The 18,081-nt window shown below is 46.4% G+C and overlaps 1 protein-coding gene across 5 annotated transcripts in view; it reads left to right on the top strand.

Moving 5' to 3' along the window:
* LOC135106094 (RING finger protein 37-like) overlaps positions 1 to 18,081 on the top strand; it is a 350,223-nt gene that overhangs the window by 129,166 nt on the left and 202,976 nt on the right. For all 5 annotated transcript variants that reach the window (XM_064014935.1, XM_064014939.1, XM_064014934.1 and 2 more), the window contains one exon: positions 16,845 to 16,986. The gene's annotated coding sequence lies outside the window, so the exon portion shown is untranslated. The remainder of the gene's footprint in view (positions 1 to 16,844; positions 16,987 to 18,081) is intronic.

Genomic DNA, 18,081 nt, shown 5'->3' with positions numbered 1-18,081 from the left:
AACTAAAGCATGACTATAAATTTCTGTTTCTGCGAATATATAACCGAGTGGGTAAAGTCTTCTGTTGTGATGCGAAGGCAGGTCTTTCTGTTCTCCTTGTAGCGGATCAGTAAGGCCCGGGTTAATAAGTAAGAATGAGGTGAGGAAGGATGCTTAAGATTCATTATTCAAAGCCACATCACCCGGGAAGAAAAACATAAGATTACTGTGTTCTATGTATCTTATTGTTTGTATAGGGAAATTTGGCTTTGATATTTATGCAAGGAAGAGTTAAGTATTTTTTTTCTCTTCTGCTCTCAGTAACTGATCGGACACACACACACACACACACACACACACACACACACACACACACACACACACACACACACACACACACACACACACACACACACACACACACACACACACACACACACACACACACACACCGTCTTGACCTCATACGGGCAGGACGTGTGACCTTGGCGCTCTCGAGCAGCCTCGGCCTACTTGTTGGCCTTCCCCGCCCCCTAGTGATAGTGACCTCAGTTTGTTTTGTTTTTTTTACTTTTCTGTTTTCAACTTTTAGCGTTTAGTTTGAGGCTCGATCTGGTGGGATTGTTGTTTTTGTGAACACTTGTAGCGAATGCGTGTGATACATAAAGAAAAATGAGTGCTTCAGTGCAAACATACGAACGCAATTACCTCCCTGCGTCGTAGACGAGGATCTGGGTACCCGCCACCCAACGTGATACAGTGCCTTAAGTCCTTAAAACTATTTCGAAACCGTGGATCGAGAGGAGGCAAAAGTGTGGTGCGTCCCATCAAGGTAGTGACCTCCAGTGCCAGAGACGACCGCAGGGTGGAGAAGAGGGAATACAAACACTTTGAGGTGCCGAGAACGTGGTATAGTCTTCCCTCACTCCTCTTATTTAATGCAACGTCTCTGGCCAACAAGATGGACGAAGTGATTGTGACGGTGAGATCTACTTGTGCGGACATTGTGGCGGTTACTGAGGCGTGGCAGATTGTTCCTGAGGTGTGCACGATGCAGGACTACCAGCTATACCATCACCTCAGGTCAGGGCGCAGGGGGGGGGGGGAGTGGCCGTCTTCTGCCGCTCTGCCCTCAGCCCCTCACACCTCCCTGTCGATATTCCTGCCGGTGTGGAGGCCCTGTGGGTGAGAGTCACGCCCCCCTCCCATCCCAACAACACGGCCTCCATCATAGTCTGCGTCGTGTACCACCCCCCACGAGCCGCCACTGCACAGTTGCTCACCGCTCACATCATCAACACTGCTGATGCCCTGAGGGTGAGGTATCCTGCTGCCAAGCTGGTCATCTGTGGGGACTTTAACAGATTAGATATCAACGATATCCTACACCAGCTACACCTCACCCAGGTCGTGGACTTCCCCACCCACCAGCAAGCCATCCTCGACCTTATCCTCACAGACCTGGGCCAGCAGTACTCGCCACCCAAGCCGCTGCCTCCCATGGGACGGAGCACCCACCTCTCCATACTGTGGTCACCCACACCCACCACCTCGACCCCCCGGTCAGCTGTCACCAGGACCCACCGCCCCATGCCTGACTCAGCCATGAGGGAGTTTGGGCAGTGGGTGACACAACACCCGTGGACCGAGGTGCTGGATGAGGAGGACGTCCACTTAAAATGGCAAAACTACGTCGCCACTACTACAGCAGCCTTCCACCACTACTTCCCAGCCAAGAGCGTCACAACGCACCCGTCTGATGCTCCCTGGATGACGCCCCGCATTAAAAGACTCATGCGTCAGCGGACCTGGGCGTTCCACTCCTGCCCGGTCCTTTACAGGAAACTAAGAAACAGAGTAATCAGGGAGATTAAGAATGCAAAGGCAAGCTATTACCCAGACAAGATACACCACCTCAAGCTGACCAACAACAGACAGTGGTACGCTAAGATCAAAGCTTTGTGTGGCTTACAAAAGCACACTTCATCCCTTCCTTGCACCTCACACCTTCCTGCTAATCTCGCGGCTCAGGAGATGAACGATCACTTTGCTGCTATCTGTCAAACCTTTCCTCCCCTCCACACCACTCCGCTTCCTGCCTATCTGCCCGCTCCCTCCCCTCCACACACTGTCCAGGCGATGGATGTTTTTAAGAGAATACTTAAATTTAAACCAAGATCCACCACACCCACTGACCTTCCTATAAAAATTTACAAGGAATTTGCTGTAGAGCTAGCAACACCGCTATGCTCCATAATAAACGCCTCACTCTCCCAATACTCTTGCCCCGCGGACTGGAAGACATCTTACGATGGGAGTGACATCGTATGTCACTCCCATCCCCAAAACTTCCAGTCCTCAGTCACTCAATGACCTCAGGCCAGTCTCTATCACCCCCATCCCTAGCCTTATTTGTGAAGATTTTGTATATGACTGGGCATACACCAAAATTTGTAACACCGTGGATATCAGACAATTCGGAAATATTAAAGCCACCTCCACCTCACATTACCTGACCAGCTTCCTTGAATTCATCCACAGCCACCTGGACAAGCGAAACACCTCTCTAGCTGTTGCTTTTGTCGACTTCAAAAAAGCCTTTGATCTAGTTGATCACACTGTTGTCATCAGCAAGGCAGTAAGTCTGGGTCTCCCTCCTAATCTGATAGCGTGGCTAGCCGACTTCCTCACAGGGAGACGTCAGGCCGTTCGCTATCAGGGCTCTGTCTCTAATTTCCAACAGCTGACATGTGGAGTCCCCCAGGGGACCAAGATGGGTCCTCTATGCTTCCTCCTCCTCATCAACGACGCCCTCACCGACACCCCCCATCGCTGGAAGTATGTGGACGACTGCACCGTGGGCGTCCCAGTTTTCCAACAAGAACCCGGACTACTCGCCACTGCAAGCAATTCTGGAGCGGACTGCAGACGTGGACAGAGGAGAGCAGGATGACCATCAACCACAGCAAAACTGTGGTGATGCATTTCTGTACCTCCTCTGTACCAGTGCCCCCTCCCCGGCTCACAGTGGGCCCTCACCCCCTCCAGGTGGTCCAATGTGCCAAGCTTCTCGGAGTCACGGTGGACGACCAGCTGACCTGGAAGCAGCATGTCGCCAGCACCGTGAGATCAGCTACCTACAGGCTGTACATGCTGCGCAGACTCAGGTCGCTGGGGACGCCGACAGATGAGTTAAGGGGGGTGTACCTCACCTTCATCCTCCCCAAACTCATGTACGCCTCCCCAGCGTGGTCCTCCTCCCTCACACACACTCAACAGCTACAGCTAGAGAGTGTGCAGAAAAGGGCGTGCAGGGTCATCCTTGGCCCTGCATACACCACCTATGAAGAAGCCCTGACCACCCTGAGTCTGTCCAGAATATCCACCAGGCACCGAGAGGCTCTGGAGAAGTTTGGGAAGGGACTACTGCATCATCCGCGTCTCAGAGACATGCTGCCGCCCGACGCGCCTCGCCCTGTCCGTGCCACCAGACACCACAACAAAATAACGCCCCTGAAGGCGCCGCGCACGGACCGGTACAGACTCAGTGCGATTCCCACCATGGAGCGAGCCATCAATCAATAGTATTTCCCTCCTAGATTAGTCTTACCGTTAGGATTAATGTTAAGTTTTTCCCCATCCCCTATGTACATTTTCAGTTTGTCAACTGCCTAAATAATAAACCGTTTATTATTATTATTTTTATTATTACACACACACACACACACACACACACACACACACACACACACACACACACACACACACACACACACACACACACACACACACACACACACACACACACACACACTATGATAAATACTTAATGCGAATTATGCGTGAGTTACTACCTGCTTTCAATTGTGTGTGTGTGTGTGTGTGTGTGTGTGTGTGTGTGTGTGTGTGTGTGTGTGTGTGTGTGTGTGTGTGTGTGTGTGTGTGTGTTAAGGGTCAATAGTTGCAAGTTCTGAGTTGGTAAGTCCGTTTGTTAAAGTTGTTTTGCTGCAGCTCTAGTAAAGCTGTCCCCTGTTGATGATGCAGCTGGGGATGGATGACTAGGGGGAACCAACCGCAGCAGATTTCTTGGTCCTTGCAAGGGTTGCCACCTCATCACTTCTGTCCAAAATAAAACTGCCTCTTTCGATTGATAATGAAGCTTTCAGTCACATTTCTCTCTCTCTCTCTCTCTCTCTCTCTCTCTCTCTCTCTCTCTCTCTCTCTCTCTCTCTCTCTCTCTCTCTCTCTCTCTCTCTCTCTCTCTCTCTCTCTCTCTCTCTCTCTCTCAGCTCCCGTAAGTGTCCAGGATATTAATAAAGACCCAAGGAAACATTCAACGCCATGATATGCCCTCACTGCTGCATCACGGAACGAAAAAGAAAAGAAAAAGGGAAATCCATAGCAAGATACGTAAGGGTTCAGTCATTCCCATAGATCGCTTACCTTCAGGTGGCAACCAGTAATTGAAGGAATGGAGAAATTTGTTTAGCGGGAGGTTGTTTGGCTGAGTGGGTGAAGGTCGTCTTGGAGGCACCTCAACTCTCACAGCGTCTCGCTCCCCGCCGCCTTGCCTCCCCGTTGCCTTAATCAGGGTAAGTGAAGGCGCCCAAGTTGAGTGTTCTGTCAGCTACTCAATGGAATGGAATGGCTTGGTTGGAGTTCCCTTTAACTTTGAGGGTGTTGCTGGCTAATGACGTGTTAGGTGAGGTGAGGTGTGGTGAGGTCAGGGTTATACAGTGCATCCCATCCCTCCTCCGCATTTTTTTTTTTTTTTTGTTGATATTACAGCACGTTATATATTGCACAAAATCAAGAGTAGCGTTCCGGCTGTTGTCTGGTGAAATGTTGTTTGGTCAAATTTTTTTTTTTTTCTTATCAAAGTAAGGATTGGGTACGTAATGCACGGATGAAAGAGTAGCGTTGGAAGTGTTTTCAGGGTACTGACGTGCACGTACGGTGAAGTAAGGTGAAGTGAAGTGAATGAAGGTCACGTCGGCTTAAGTTAAAACAATGTTGTTTATTTTTATGTAATTAGTGTGCTAGAAATCAGATCACACACTGTACAAACTCGAGTACGTTTTAATAATAAGTGAGGATAACCATGTCCCACCCCACCCCCACCGCCCCCCCCTCTCTCTCTCTCTCTCTCTCTCTCTCTCTCTCTCTCTCTCTCTCTCTCTCTCTCTCTCTCTCTCTCTCTCTCTCTCTCTCTCTCTCTCTCTCTCTCTCTCTCTCTCTCTCTCTCTCTCTCTCTCTCTCTCTCTATATATATATATATATATATATATATATATATATATATATATATATATATATATATATATATATATATATATATATATATATATATATATATACACACACACACACACACACACACACACACACACACACACACACACACACACACACACACCTACGTACCTATACATACTTCAAATTAAGTTAAAAAAGTCCCAGTCCACGTTCAAATCAGGCCTCCCACCTGTCCTCCCCGCCAGGTCAAGAGCGACACGATTGCAGGGCGGCTGGTAACTCCCGTGGCGCGCGTGACTGTCCCTTTACACTCACTGATCGCCCATTGTGAGGCGCGGCGCGGAGAGAGGGTCGTCTCGCCTCACTGGTGCCCTCCTCCTGCCGGGGAGTGTAGCACTCTATGGAGGCGTGGACCTGAGTGACATTTACGTACATATATTTTTGTGTATATGTGTGAAAGAGCGGATTGCAGGGACTTCCCTCCCCCCCCCCCTCTCTCTCTCTCTCTCTCTCTCTCTCTCTCTCTCTCTCTCTCTCTCTCTCTCTCTCTCTCTCTCTCTCTCTCTCTCTCTCTCTCTCTCTCTCTCTCTCTCTCTCTCTCTCTCTCTCTCTCTGTCTCTCTCCCTTGGTTAGTTATATAAAGTGTGTTCCGTTCTGGTCCTCGCAAGGAGTAGGGAGTGCTTGCCATGTGATACTTTTGTGTGGCACTTTCGAGATGTAACGCTTCATTTGGACACACTGATGTACTCTGATGAGCAGTCTGAGCAGTCTAAGCAGCATGGTCTGGTCTGTATAAAGCATAGAGGTCTTCAGCTTGTTCAATGATACACGTGGGTAGGTCTTTGGGGTTAGATTGAAAGCACCAGAGGAGTCAACAAATCCCTAATGTTTATAACTTCGCCACATATCAGCTAATGGCGAGCGAGGAGCAAATGAAGCACGGATATAACTTAGCCACACGTGCGTCGTGTCGTCAGTTATAGCACAGGTATAATTTTGTGTAGCGATGATGTAACAATTCATAAGCAAAAAAGCAGCTGTGGGACGTGTACAGCTTTGCCACGTCTCTGTTACTTTGTTGGCAGCTGATGAAGTGAACACATAATCCTGACTTCACCCACAAAGGAACACAAAGGAAGAGGAAACAATATCTTTTGGCTCCTATAAGGCTCTTTGCGATAAACTGCAATATCTAAAGTAAGAGGTGTATGATAGTGAAGGTAAAGGTTCCTGACTCGTATAGTATTCCAGCCTCACTCACAAGGAAACAGAGGAAGAACAAACAGCAGCAGATCTGTTGGTTCTTTCAAAGGCTGTTTGAGATGAGGTGCACTGATTCAGAGTAAGAGATAAAAGGACAACAAAGACGTTTTATGGTTCTTATCCTGTTCCTTTCCTATTATTCAAGGCTTACTGAATATTCATTTTTTTTTTTATATTTAAGGCTCCAGTTTTGCATCTCCAGCCATCACACCTGGAATGAATTAAACGAAAACTGCAGGTCTGATTAATGCTCTCTGTATAACATTGAACCTCATCACAGTGTCTGGCATTGTAAGTCTGCCAACTGAGGACACGTGCACGCCTTCACTGGCCGATATCCTCTCCTGCTAATTGGCTGAAGGATTCCACTCTGTTTTAAAACTTGCGGCAAACCGTTTTCCTTTTATGTTAAAACCTCTATTTACTGGGTTATAAATATACAAACAGTCAGGTAAGAAATAAACAAGTCCAGATTATCAATATACAGATAGTGAGGTAAAAAATAACCAAACCAATAACCCAAACATTTCAAAAGAAAATATGAATACTTCAGCGAATCAGCAGACGAGGATATCGACCCGTGACAGTGTTGCCATGTTTGTGTGTCCTCACCTGGCAAGATCACCGTGCTGGAAAAAAAAAAGCTGAAGAAAAGGAGGGAAAAGGAAATAAGGACGAGATAAAACTGAAAATAAATTAGGAAAAATTGAAAAAAAAAAGAGTAAAAGAGGAGATGACTTGTCACGACGGATGTAGCACACTGACCTCGGTGCTTTGACTCCTGGGCCTGGCTGGACTGACGGAACCTAATACTAATGCCTCGACAGTGTCCAGCGAAGCCCATCATTAGCTACCAGGAAATCCGACTCAAGTACACGTGGCCCTCGCGGCGCCAGGTTACGATTCGCTTTTCAAACATGTCCAGATGTTATGCTCTTGCTTTTGTAATAACTTGGTGGTCGTGGTCCTCAGGGGGTCCTTCGGCGGTCCCTTACTGGTCCTTGGGCGGTCCTCCAGGTCTCTCCAGCAGACAATATGTACCCCGCTGTGTGTGTGTGTGTGTGTGGAGGAGGGGGGCAGATGGGGGTTTCCTGGTGCGTGCAGGTCTCGTGTGCATTGCAGACCGTTTTACCGTCCCGCGACATGACTAGCTCTTATACGTAATCTTTCTTTCCTCTTTTTCTCTCTCTCGGCCTTTGTCTCTTTCTGCCTTTGTCTGTGGCCCTAGCCGGATGTGTCCGTCTATGCTTATGTGTCCGTTCTTTCATCCTTCCGCTTGTATATGCTCGATCTGTATTTGTATTTGTATGTCTTTGTGTCCTCGTTTTTCCTTTTTTTAACCAGGTGATATAGTTAGGCTGTTGAGGGATTGCTAATAGACGTGTAGTGCGTATTTATCTTACTTAATTTTCATATCGGCAAATGCTGCAAATGGTACACACGTCTCCTCTCCGTGATCCTCTTGTCGGGACTTTACCAGGAATGCAGAGTGAGAAGGCAGTATGATGATGGTGCCCTAAGACTCCTTGAGGACAGAAACATGACTATTCTAATTGGCCCTCTGCGGCGAGGCTTGAAGTCCATAAATTGTCTGTCTTTGTATGTCTACTTGCTTGCCTGTCTGATATTCCTTCTTTTCATTATATTTCTTTACTGTCTGTTCTGTTTGTCTTTTTTTCTGTCTGTCTGTCTGCGTGTGTCAGTGTGTTTGCTTGTCTACCTGTTTGGTTAGCTGGTTGGTTGTGTATCTCTCTCGCTGTCTGTTTGTGTCTGTTTGTCTCTCCGTCAGTCTATGCCAGTCATTCTGTTAGTCACTTAGTCTGCCAGTTAGTCCGTCAGTCAATCAGTCAGTCATTCAATCGGTCAGACAGTCTGTCTTTCTCTGGTTCTTACTGTCAATCATTCAGTCAGTCTGCGACTGTGTCCTTGTCTCTCTCCTCCTTTTTCCTCCCTCCCTCCCTCCCTCCCTCCCATCACCTCCCCAGTATGGCGTCAGGTGTGCTGAGGTCGAAGGGTTCTTGAAAACTTTTCGCAATTTGCGCCGGGGAGAGGACATGCCGGTGCTCCCTATTAGACAAATTGGCTGCACTCCGCCACTCCGCCCTTTGAGAAATACCAGGAACTCATTAAGGCGAGGAGGGCGATCAGGAACTAGTTAATTGGATTACAGTTGAGAGGTGACGAGCGTTATGAGTGCGGCAAGATATTTATTCACTTAGGAAATATATCTCACACTAGACACTGGTTTATTACTGCCAGTGTTTGTATTATTTTTCCTCTTACCTCAATTGCTTGCTGCATTAGGGATATGACGTAAGGACGCTAAGGATTCCCAGCTAATCTGTGTTGCCGCAGGATCGATAACCTAATAACCAGTAAATCAGGTCCAACCACTCAAAGGTTATTGGCTTGACCTCGCCTCAGTCCACCCGGAAGATACCGCCGCAATCCCTCCTCTCCTGCACGCCTCCCCCTTCCTCCCGCTCCTCGCCTCTCCTAATCCTTGTGACTCCCTTCCTCTCCTTCGTTCTTTTACTTAAGAACATAACGTAAGGGAAAGTACAAGAAGCCAGGAGACCTACATGTGGTAGTTCTTGTGTAAAACTTACCTGTATTATTTTATCATCCCTATCAGTAAATTTACCTTCCCTCAGAACTCCCTATTCAGTCGATATTCGCTCGACCCTGACAGCAGCATCACTAACACAATTCCTGTCATCATCCATTCCTTCGCTTTCTCGTTCTCATCAATTCCCTGTATGGTTCCGACGCAAGACAGGAGCCTCTGGTAACCTAACCTTCCCCAGACATTTGTGCCAGCTGCCCTTCTATTCTTAGCCTTCTCATCAAAACTTATTATCCCATCTCTCCACTCAGTTCTGTTCCTGTTGCCTCCCCCTTCCCTTTGTTTCCCGCCACCTTTGTTTACAGTCCTGCATCCTCCCTGTCCATCCTTCCTGTGTTTCGGTGCCTTGTCCCACTCCCTGTGCATTAGGTACTGTCTTCCCAGCGTCCCCTCTCACACACGTGCCTTACCTGCTTGTCACCTGTGGCATGTCTTCGCTGCCCCATTCCTGTCCCATTAGCTTACCTTACCTTACCTTACGTTAACCTAACTTACTCGTACCTTGCTCTGCCTTGCCTTACCTCACCTTATGTTATCTTGTCTTATCTTTGCCTTTCTTTGCCTTTATCTTACCTTATTTCCTATCTTTTCACCTGCCTTTACCTTATTTTTCCCCTTGTTTTCCTTCCAGATTCTCTCTCTCTCTCTCTCTCTCTCTCTCTCTCTCTCTCTCTCTCTCTCTCTCTCTCTCTCTCTCTCTCTCTCTCTCTCTCTCTCTCTCTCTCTCATCCGTTCCCTTCCCTTCTCTTCCCTTTCCTTCAACCATCCCTCTCTTTCCCTCCAGCCATCCCTCCCTTTCCCTCCAGCCATCCCTCCCTTTCCCTCCAACTATCCCTCCCTTTCCCCTCCAACCATCCCTCCCTTTTCCTCCCCTGTTCCTTCCGCTCCCACGTCTTCCTCCTCCATGACTCACCTCCCTCGTGCTTGTCTTTCTCTTGAGCGGGAGTGTTGGGCGGCACATTACCGTGGTTTGTCAAAGGCCGCAGTGTTTGGCCTTCCTGCAGTGATCTCGCGAGTAAGAAGCTCATTAAAACTTTGGCAACGTCTCCAGCAGCGCCATGCTCAAAGGTGGGCGGCGGCAGGCCATAACTTCAATGATTATGTCGTGATAGTGTATCCGAGGAGAACGACGACGAGGAGGGAAGTCATCAGCTCTGAGGGGGTGATAGGGGGGTGATAGCAGCCGAGAGTTGCCAAAGATGAGCAGCCGCAGCGGGAGATACAAGGTGGCAGGTGGCAGGCGGCAGGTGATGGCGTGGAGTATTGCCTTAGCAGAGGTGGAAGGTCTTGGCTGCTTGTGACTACCTCGTGTGTACTTTAATTCTTCATGGTCTTTTTTTTTGTATGCTACGTACATTCCATGGTATGCTGACGCCCCGTGCCTCCCGTTCCTCAGTGAAGGAAGCCGTCTAGTTTGTATATTTATGCTCATGGATTCGTTTTCTGGCTGGTAATTAGTTGCACAAGTTAGTCAGCTGTTCAACTTGTTCATTCGTGTTCATCATTGCACTGCTTGATTGAATTACACCAGACTACTAGGTATATGTACAAATTAATACATAGTTAAACGGGTAAATATATAACATACATACATAGGCATGTTTCATTTTAAATAGTGTAGCATATCACTTATAGGCTTGCAAGGACCAAGATGTCTGTTGCTGTTGTTTTTCCCTCGTTTCTTTGTATGTGCGAGTATTTGGTCTGGGAATACATGGAGGTTTATAGAAGGAGCTTAATAAGGAACTGAATAATTCGCAGTGACGGGCGGAAAATCGACAATCAGACATACGTAACAACTAGTTATTTTTTTTCATATGACGTCAATCAGCCAACCACTGGAAGAGACAAGGAAAAGGATGTCCTTTCCTCATTTCCCTTCTTTCTTGTCCTCTTTTCACTCAAGATGGCTTCCCTCAACCTCTTTCCCCCTTCTCTACCCCTCCCTCAAGGCAACTTTCCCTGATCATCTTTCTCTCTTCCTCTCCTCCTCCTCTTCGTCGCTTCACTTCACTCAAGATGACCTCTCGTCATTTTCTTCCCATCTTCTCATTGCCACTTCTTTCCCCTCACTTAAGACAACTTCCCTTTTCCTTCTCCTCTTCTTTTCTCACTCAAGACGATGTCCCCTCCTCCTCTTCCTCTTCTCTTTCCATTTCTTGCTCTCTTTCTCCTCCTCTTCTCTTCTCTCTTCAATCAAGACGGCTTCCCTTCATCCTCCTCTTCTCTTTCCCTCACTCAAGGCGACTTTCCTTCCTCCTCCTCCTCCTCCTCCTCCTCCCTCACTCACTCAAGACGACTTACCTCCCAGTCCTCTTCCTCTTCTCTTCCCCTCACTCAAGACGTCTTCCCCTTATCCTGCTCCCCTCATGTGCTTCTCAGCCATGACAAGAGAAGCGCCAGACCTCGGACACTGCCTGCCGGAGGGGACACGAGAGAAGGGCTTGGGGGAGTTAGGAAAGGAGCAGTGCGTGAGCGCGATGAATGATGAAAGTTTTGATTAGTTGAGTTTCAAGAGGCACCTCAATCTTAGATCCTCAAGAGCTCCCCAGCGGCATCTTGGTGGTCAGTGAGTTAGTTAAGACGAAGAGGACTTGGACAGGAGGGGCAGGAGGAGGAGTGACACCAGCAGCAAGAGGGGGTTCTGTTTCTGTGGGGATTTGTGAGGGCTGAGAGCTGGATTAGCCGTGTGTGTGGGAAGACCTGGAGGGGATTATTGCTTATTGATGGACAGTTGTTCTGTTCTCCGCCTCCTCCTGCTGAGCTACTGACGCTGGTGATACTGGCTGCTCCTGATGTTGCTTCCATACTACTACTACTACTACTACTACTACTACTACTACTACTACTACTACTACTACTACTACTACTACTACTACTACTACTACTACTACTACTACTACTACTACTACTACTACTACTACTACTACTACTACTGTTGCTGCTAGAAAGGGAGAGGAAGTTGCATTAACAAAGGGAAGATATGAGTAAGTAGGTGAGAGGAGGATGAGGAGGGGGGAGGGAGGAAATATGTATCCCGTGGCAATGAGAGAGAGAGAGAGAGAGAGAGAGAGAGAGAGAGAGAGAGAGAGAGAGAGAGAGAGAGAGAGAGAGAGAGAGAGAGAGAGAGAGAATACAAGTGATGGATTCAGATGTAAGATTTACATGGAAAATCTCTCTCTCTCTCTCTCTCTCTCTCTCTCTCTCTCTCTCTCTCTCTCTCTCTCTCTCTCTCTCTCTCTCTCTCTCTCTCTCATTGCCACGGGATACATATTTCCTCCCTCCCTTCCTCCTCCTCCTCCTCCTCCTCCTCCTCCTCCTCCTCCTCCTCCTCCTCCTCCTCCTCCTCCTCCTCATCATCATCATCATCATCATCATCATCATCATCATCATCATCATCATCATCATCATCATCATCATCATCATCATCATCATCATCATCATCATCATCATCATCATCATCATCATCATCATCATCATCATCATCATAATCTACATAATCACCACCACCACCACCACCTGCCAATGGTCCGTGACGCCTTACCCGTACAATCACATAATGGCGCCTCCTCTCACTCGCCTCTTCCCTCCTCACATCATATCCGATATCAGGACCTGTGTGTTCAGTTGTCGCCCTGGTCTTAAGTCTGGCTGGGCGGGAGGGCAGAAGTGGTGAAGTTACGTCTTAAAACAAGTGGCAGGAAGTTTTAAGTCTTTGGAAGTTTATTTCGTCCTCCACATCGCACTGGGCTAAACTTCAAAACCAACCGGTGAAAGTTTGCACAATGCGTGGCGAATAGAAGGAAATGCGGCGAAGAGAGTTGTATGGATTCAGTAATGATGTTAGACTGAAATACAGCTTCTTTTTCTTTTCTTCTTCTCTTCTTCTTCTCTTCTTCTTTTGTTTTTTTTCTTTTTCTTCTTCTTTTTCTTCTTCTTCGTCAGCTTTATTATGACGAGTTACCAGTATATAGGTTTAATAATAACTCTCTCTCTCTCTCTCTCTCTCTCTCTCTCTCTCTCTCTCTCTCTCTCTCTCTCTCTCTCTCTCTCTCTCTCTCTCTCTCTCTCTCTCTCTCTCTCTGCGCGTCCTTTCAAATAATGCAGTGACCTGATTATTAACGAAGGACGATCATAACATTGAAAGTATTGAATTTCAGTACCTTGATCTGCTGACAGTCTCCTCACAAACCATAACACGGTACAGGCTCGCTAGAGCAGAGGCCTTCAGGTTAAGAGGAAACACTAAACACTAAGTCAATATATTATCGTACCCTACCAACTATTAATATAGGCTGTGAGGTTCATGATGGTTTTAACTGATGGAGTGGTGTCAGTGTGAGTACTCCCTAGCAACCTTAGCGTCAGGCGTGTGGCGGGCGTCAGGGGGCCTTGTCAGTATACAGGAGCTGCTTGGCCAATTAACCATCACTGACTGTCGTAAACCCAGACTGCTCTCCTAGATGCATTCTGGGACACCCACGCTAAGCACTCCAGAAAGTCAATGGGAATCGAAACCAGTGCGTTGGTACAAACTTATTTTTTTCCAATGTGATACCCACTCGTCAGATGGCGATGATATAGAAAAATAAACGTCCTGTAACATCCAGTCACATGATAGTGGCTAGTAATGCTTCAGTGGTATGATTTTATTTTGGATACGTTTAGAAAATTTTATTAAGTTTAGCATGATATCCTTTTTTTAAATTAAGGGATTCAAAATCGTCTTCAGTTACATATTCACTACAGTTATTCATTCAGCGACTAAGGATTATATCAAGTTTACAAATGGTGCATTGGTAAGTGGAATAATACTTAGTTCAGAAATTTGCCGCCAGATGGCAGTGCAGTCGGTAGGATTAGTTGGAAAGATTATTGATAGAGGACAGGGTTCCCAGTCTGATAACATCCATCATCTGTGTATTGCGTTACACGTCTCTACCAGCGGTTAAATTCTTCATCTGTGAGTTCCCAGGCATTTTACTCTTAATAAAAAAGTAATCACCAGGTAATCTGAGGTCATTGCCCCGCGATACCCGCAGTGGTGGCGGGCAGGTAAACGAAGGCAGCGTGAAGGGCGCGGCACCAAGGCTTTGTGAAGCACTCTGCGGTGTCAAAAAAATAAGAAATACAATAATGATGATAACACATGGCAATAAGTTAAAGAAAAACTATGATGAAGATTTTAATTGGTATTTGCGCCCTCCTCTGTGATGCGTATTACGTTTTTATTAATGAAGGCTGGGAAAGGTGAGTATAATGACTGATAGAAGTATTCATTGTGTAGTGCTGTGAAAGAAATGGTACGAGAACTCGTACTAATATATTATTTATACATATTCATTTTATATTTTCTCTTCACGTGTAAGTTTCGTCAAAGGGAACAGTAATAATTGTGTTCTGGTGGGTCATAGTGATGCGTGGCGCTCTTCACCGTGTTGCCAGGGATCAGAGTAAGCCGTCTGTCAACACACAGATTACTGCCGCTGCGAGGCTGTGCTTAAAATGCGATTATATTGTATACTGCCATTGTTGTTGTTATGTACCCACTGTGTTTGTATGGAGCAAGTGATTACAGTAATGATAATGGGAATATTGATGAGCGTAATGATCCTACTACTACTACTACTACTACTACTACTACTACTACTACTACTACTACTACTACTACTACTACTACTACTACTATTGTTATTGTTACTGCAAATAACGGCAATTCTAAAATAAATAAATAAGTAAAATAAAAAAGAAAATAAAGCAGGAGGCAATTGCTTGTCCATATATTATCACGCAAAACTTTACCTTTCAAATATAAGTGCATTTCCACATCTCGGAGTGACTTAAGCGAGCCGCCACCACCACCACCACCACCACCACCACCACCACCACCACCACCACCACCACCACTACTACTACTACTACTACTACTACTACTACTACTACTACTACTACTACTACTACTACTACTACTACTACTACTACTACCACCACCAGCACCATATCCACCACCACCACCACCACTGCCACAGCCACTACTACCAGCACCATATCCACAACCACCACCGCCACCGCCACGCTTCTCCCCGCCTGCCTCCCTGTAAGACCCTCACGCTGCCGGAGGGCCACGACAGCCACTGAAATGCACGCCTGCATCACTCGGGGCCTGGAGAGCCTTTCCTTGTAGTACATTGTGTCGTTCACCGCTACCCTCCCGGCTACTCTAAAAGGTCGCGGGCTCGATCCTGGCTCACGGCACTTCCCTTGTAGATGGTGCCACGCTCCCTCAGAATCCTACCGGCGCTACATGACTGTGTGTTAGCGGCGCAGTAATTTATTAGTGATATGAGTTAATACATTTCAGTTACTTCAAGTGTCCCTCTTCCCCTCTCACTCTTGTAGGAGTCCTCAAGTATTCTTCTCCCTCGCTCACTTACGCATACTTGCAGAAATCCTCTCCCTCTTGCACTCATACTTCTAGCACTTCTCTATTATCTCTCTTCTCTCTCACTCCCTTCCTTTTCTCTTACCTCTTCTTTTTTATTCTCCTCATGGCATCACTGAGAAAAGTCACTCTAATATAGTTCTGCTTCCTCATGTACCCTTCCTTACACTAGTAGCAGTAACTCTCTCTCTCTCTCTCTCTCTCTCTCTCTCTCTCTCTCTCTCTCTCTCTCTCTCTCTCTCTCTCTCTCTCTCTCTCTCTCTCTCTCTCTCTCTCTCTCTCACTTGCCACGTGCTGCTCTTGTTGTACTCTTCACTTTTCTCTCCTTTTCTCATTGCACACAATATCGCCACGTGTTGCTCAGTTTCTGCTCATCCTTTCTTTTCTCTCCTTCACTCACTGCACACATGTCCTGTTTCCTTGGATGACTCCACAGAACCGTCTCCTTTTTCCCTTGCCTGACATACTTCTTCCTTCTCTTCCCCTCCCCACACACATCTAGTTCATATCAACATCACTTTTTTCTCAGCCAGTGACCCCAGTATTTAAGTTTAGCTTTCTACAGAACATTGCCAGTTTTTTTTCTCTTTTTTCCTTGTGACTCAGGTTAATTAAGAATACAAACATCTCTCTTATTCTTTGTAATTACAGTACACGGCAGTACACCCACGTCTCTCTCTCTCTCTCTCTCTCTCTCTCTCTCTCTCTCTCTCTCTCTCTCTCTCTCTCTCTCTCTCTCTCTCTCTCTCTCTCTCTCTCTCTCTCTCTCGTGAGCGTAGCTTTTCAATTGTATTTATTCCATGTGGGGTGAGATTTTCAAGAAAGTTTCAATGCGGGTTTATATTTTCCATCACTCGGTGGTGCTGGATGGAAGGTTCATTTGTCTCTTTTCCCGACTTCTTTCACTAATTTTACTTTTCTTTGCGTGCGGTGCCATTTAATTGATGTTTCAGTTCATTACTAACCTATGCAATGAGTTTCTTATTTTCTTAGTAATTTTTTTTTTTAAATGACCATACTTCTGTTTTACATAGTAGTTGGAAAAATGAGGATAGTCAGTATTTTTAATAATGTAGGAGACTGGCATATTTTTTATTCGTTTTTCCAATTTACTCATATCAGAATAAAAGAAAATGCAAGCAGTAGTCGACACTCGATACACGTAGGCGCCAGAAACATTTTTTCCTCTCTACTTTTTTCTCCTTAAAGTTAGACAAGAGAATTGACTCCCTAACTTGCGACACTGTTTTGAACCATGTGTCTGTCTTTCATTTACAGGATGTGCAGCGGAGAGACAGCCAAACGGACAGACAGACAGACAGACAGACAGGCAGGAGACAGCAGCATCCGTCCTAGTGACACGACACGAGCTTAATTGTCACGGCTGGCTGGCTTGGTGGCAGGAGGCGCGGAAACAAAGGTAAGCGATTGAGTAACGCAGCCAGGTAGACGCCAGGTAGTGGCAGGTAGGAAGTGTCACAATTACGAAGCATCCATTCCATTACTGCTCTCATTATCACTCTCGTTACCATCATTATAACATTATCATCATCTTTGCTCCAGATAATGCCTACTCATCGTCGCTCATGCATGCGTAATGATATGTCACATGTGTCATAGTAACCCTTTTATTGGTATGATTGTGCTTTGTTGAATTTCACAGCTTTGTAAGAAATTATTTACATGGGCACTCACATACACAAAAGAGGAAATAAGAAGTTGATTTTCTCCGTCCTAGGCTACGCAGTTATCTTAGATGTTACACGCTATAGTGAAAGGAGTGTTTAAAAATGCATGATTATAAGATGGTTATTGGAAAAAAAATTGCCCTTTCATTGAGACAGGCTGCACTTCACATCACAAAAAAAAAAAAAAATCACTAAAAAGGTATCTTTACAGGTGCCTGCTAGAAAGAAAATGGGTTTGAAAGAATAGGTTTTTACAGTGTCTTGCCAGTCAAATGTTCAGGTGTGGCTGTTCAACAAAAAAAAAAAAAAAAAAAATGCTTCATGGGAGTTTGTGCTTCAGAAATGGTATGCCGAAAAACAGCGAGACAGTATTAATACCACGTGTCCTCATCTGGCGCATTGTTACTCACCTTCGTACTTATTCTGTATAGGGACATGTTCTCTTCATTTATGATGCGGCGCCTGAGTGGGAGGCAACAACAGCGCGCGTCTTGATTTGCGTGTCGGAAATAGACGCGATGTTGACGAGAGTTGCAAGCGACGTCAGGTGTCTAAAAATTCACCTGTCAATCACAATATTCACTCGGGCCTCGGTTAATTGCACACCTGAGCGTACTGGCTGACTGGCGGCTCTTCGTCAAGCATTCAGGTAGCGACAGGTGCAAACAAGGCGGCGTTGTGTGTCTCCTGTCTGAGTGTGCGTGTGGCGAGTGGAATCAGTGTTTACAGATCAAAGCCACCACGCGCAGCCAGGAATAGTTTGCGCCTAACAAGCGCGGGGAATAAGGTGGGCGGGCGTGGGTGTTTAACTGTCGCTGTTATTACTG

This window comes from Scylla paramamosain, chromosome 12 (genome assembly GCF_035594125.1).
Source record: "Scylla paramamosain isolate STU-SP2022 chromosome 12, ASM3559412v1, whole genome shotgun sequence".
Lineage (NCBI taxonomy): Eukaryota > Metazoa > Arthropoda > Malacostraca > Decapoda > Portunidae > Scylla > Scylla paramamosain.
Note: the sequence above shows the minus strand (reverse complement) of the source record. Positions and strands in the feature narration are given on the sequence as shown.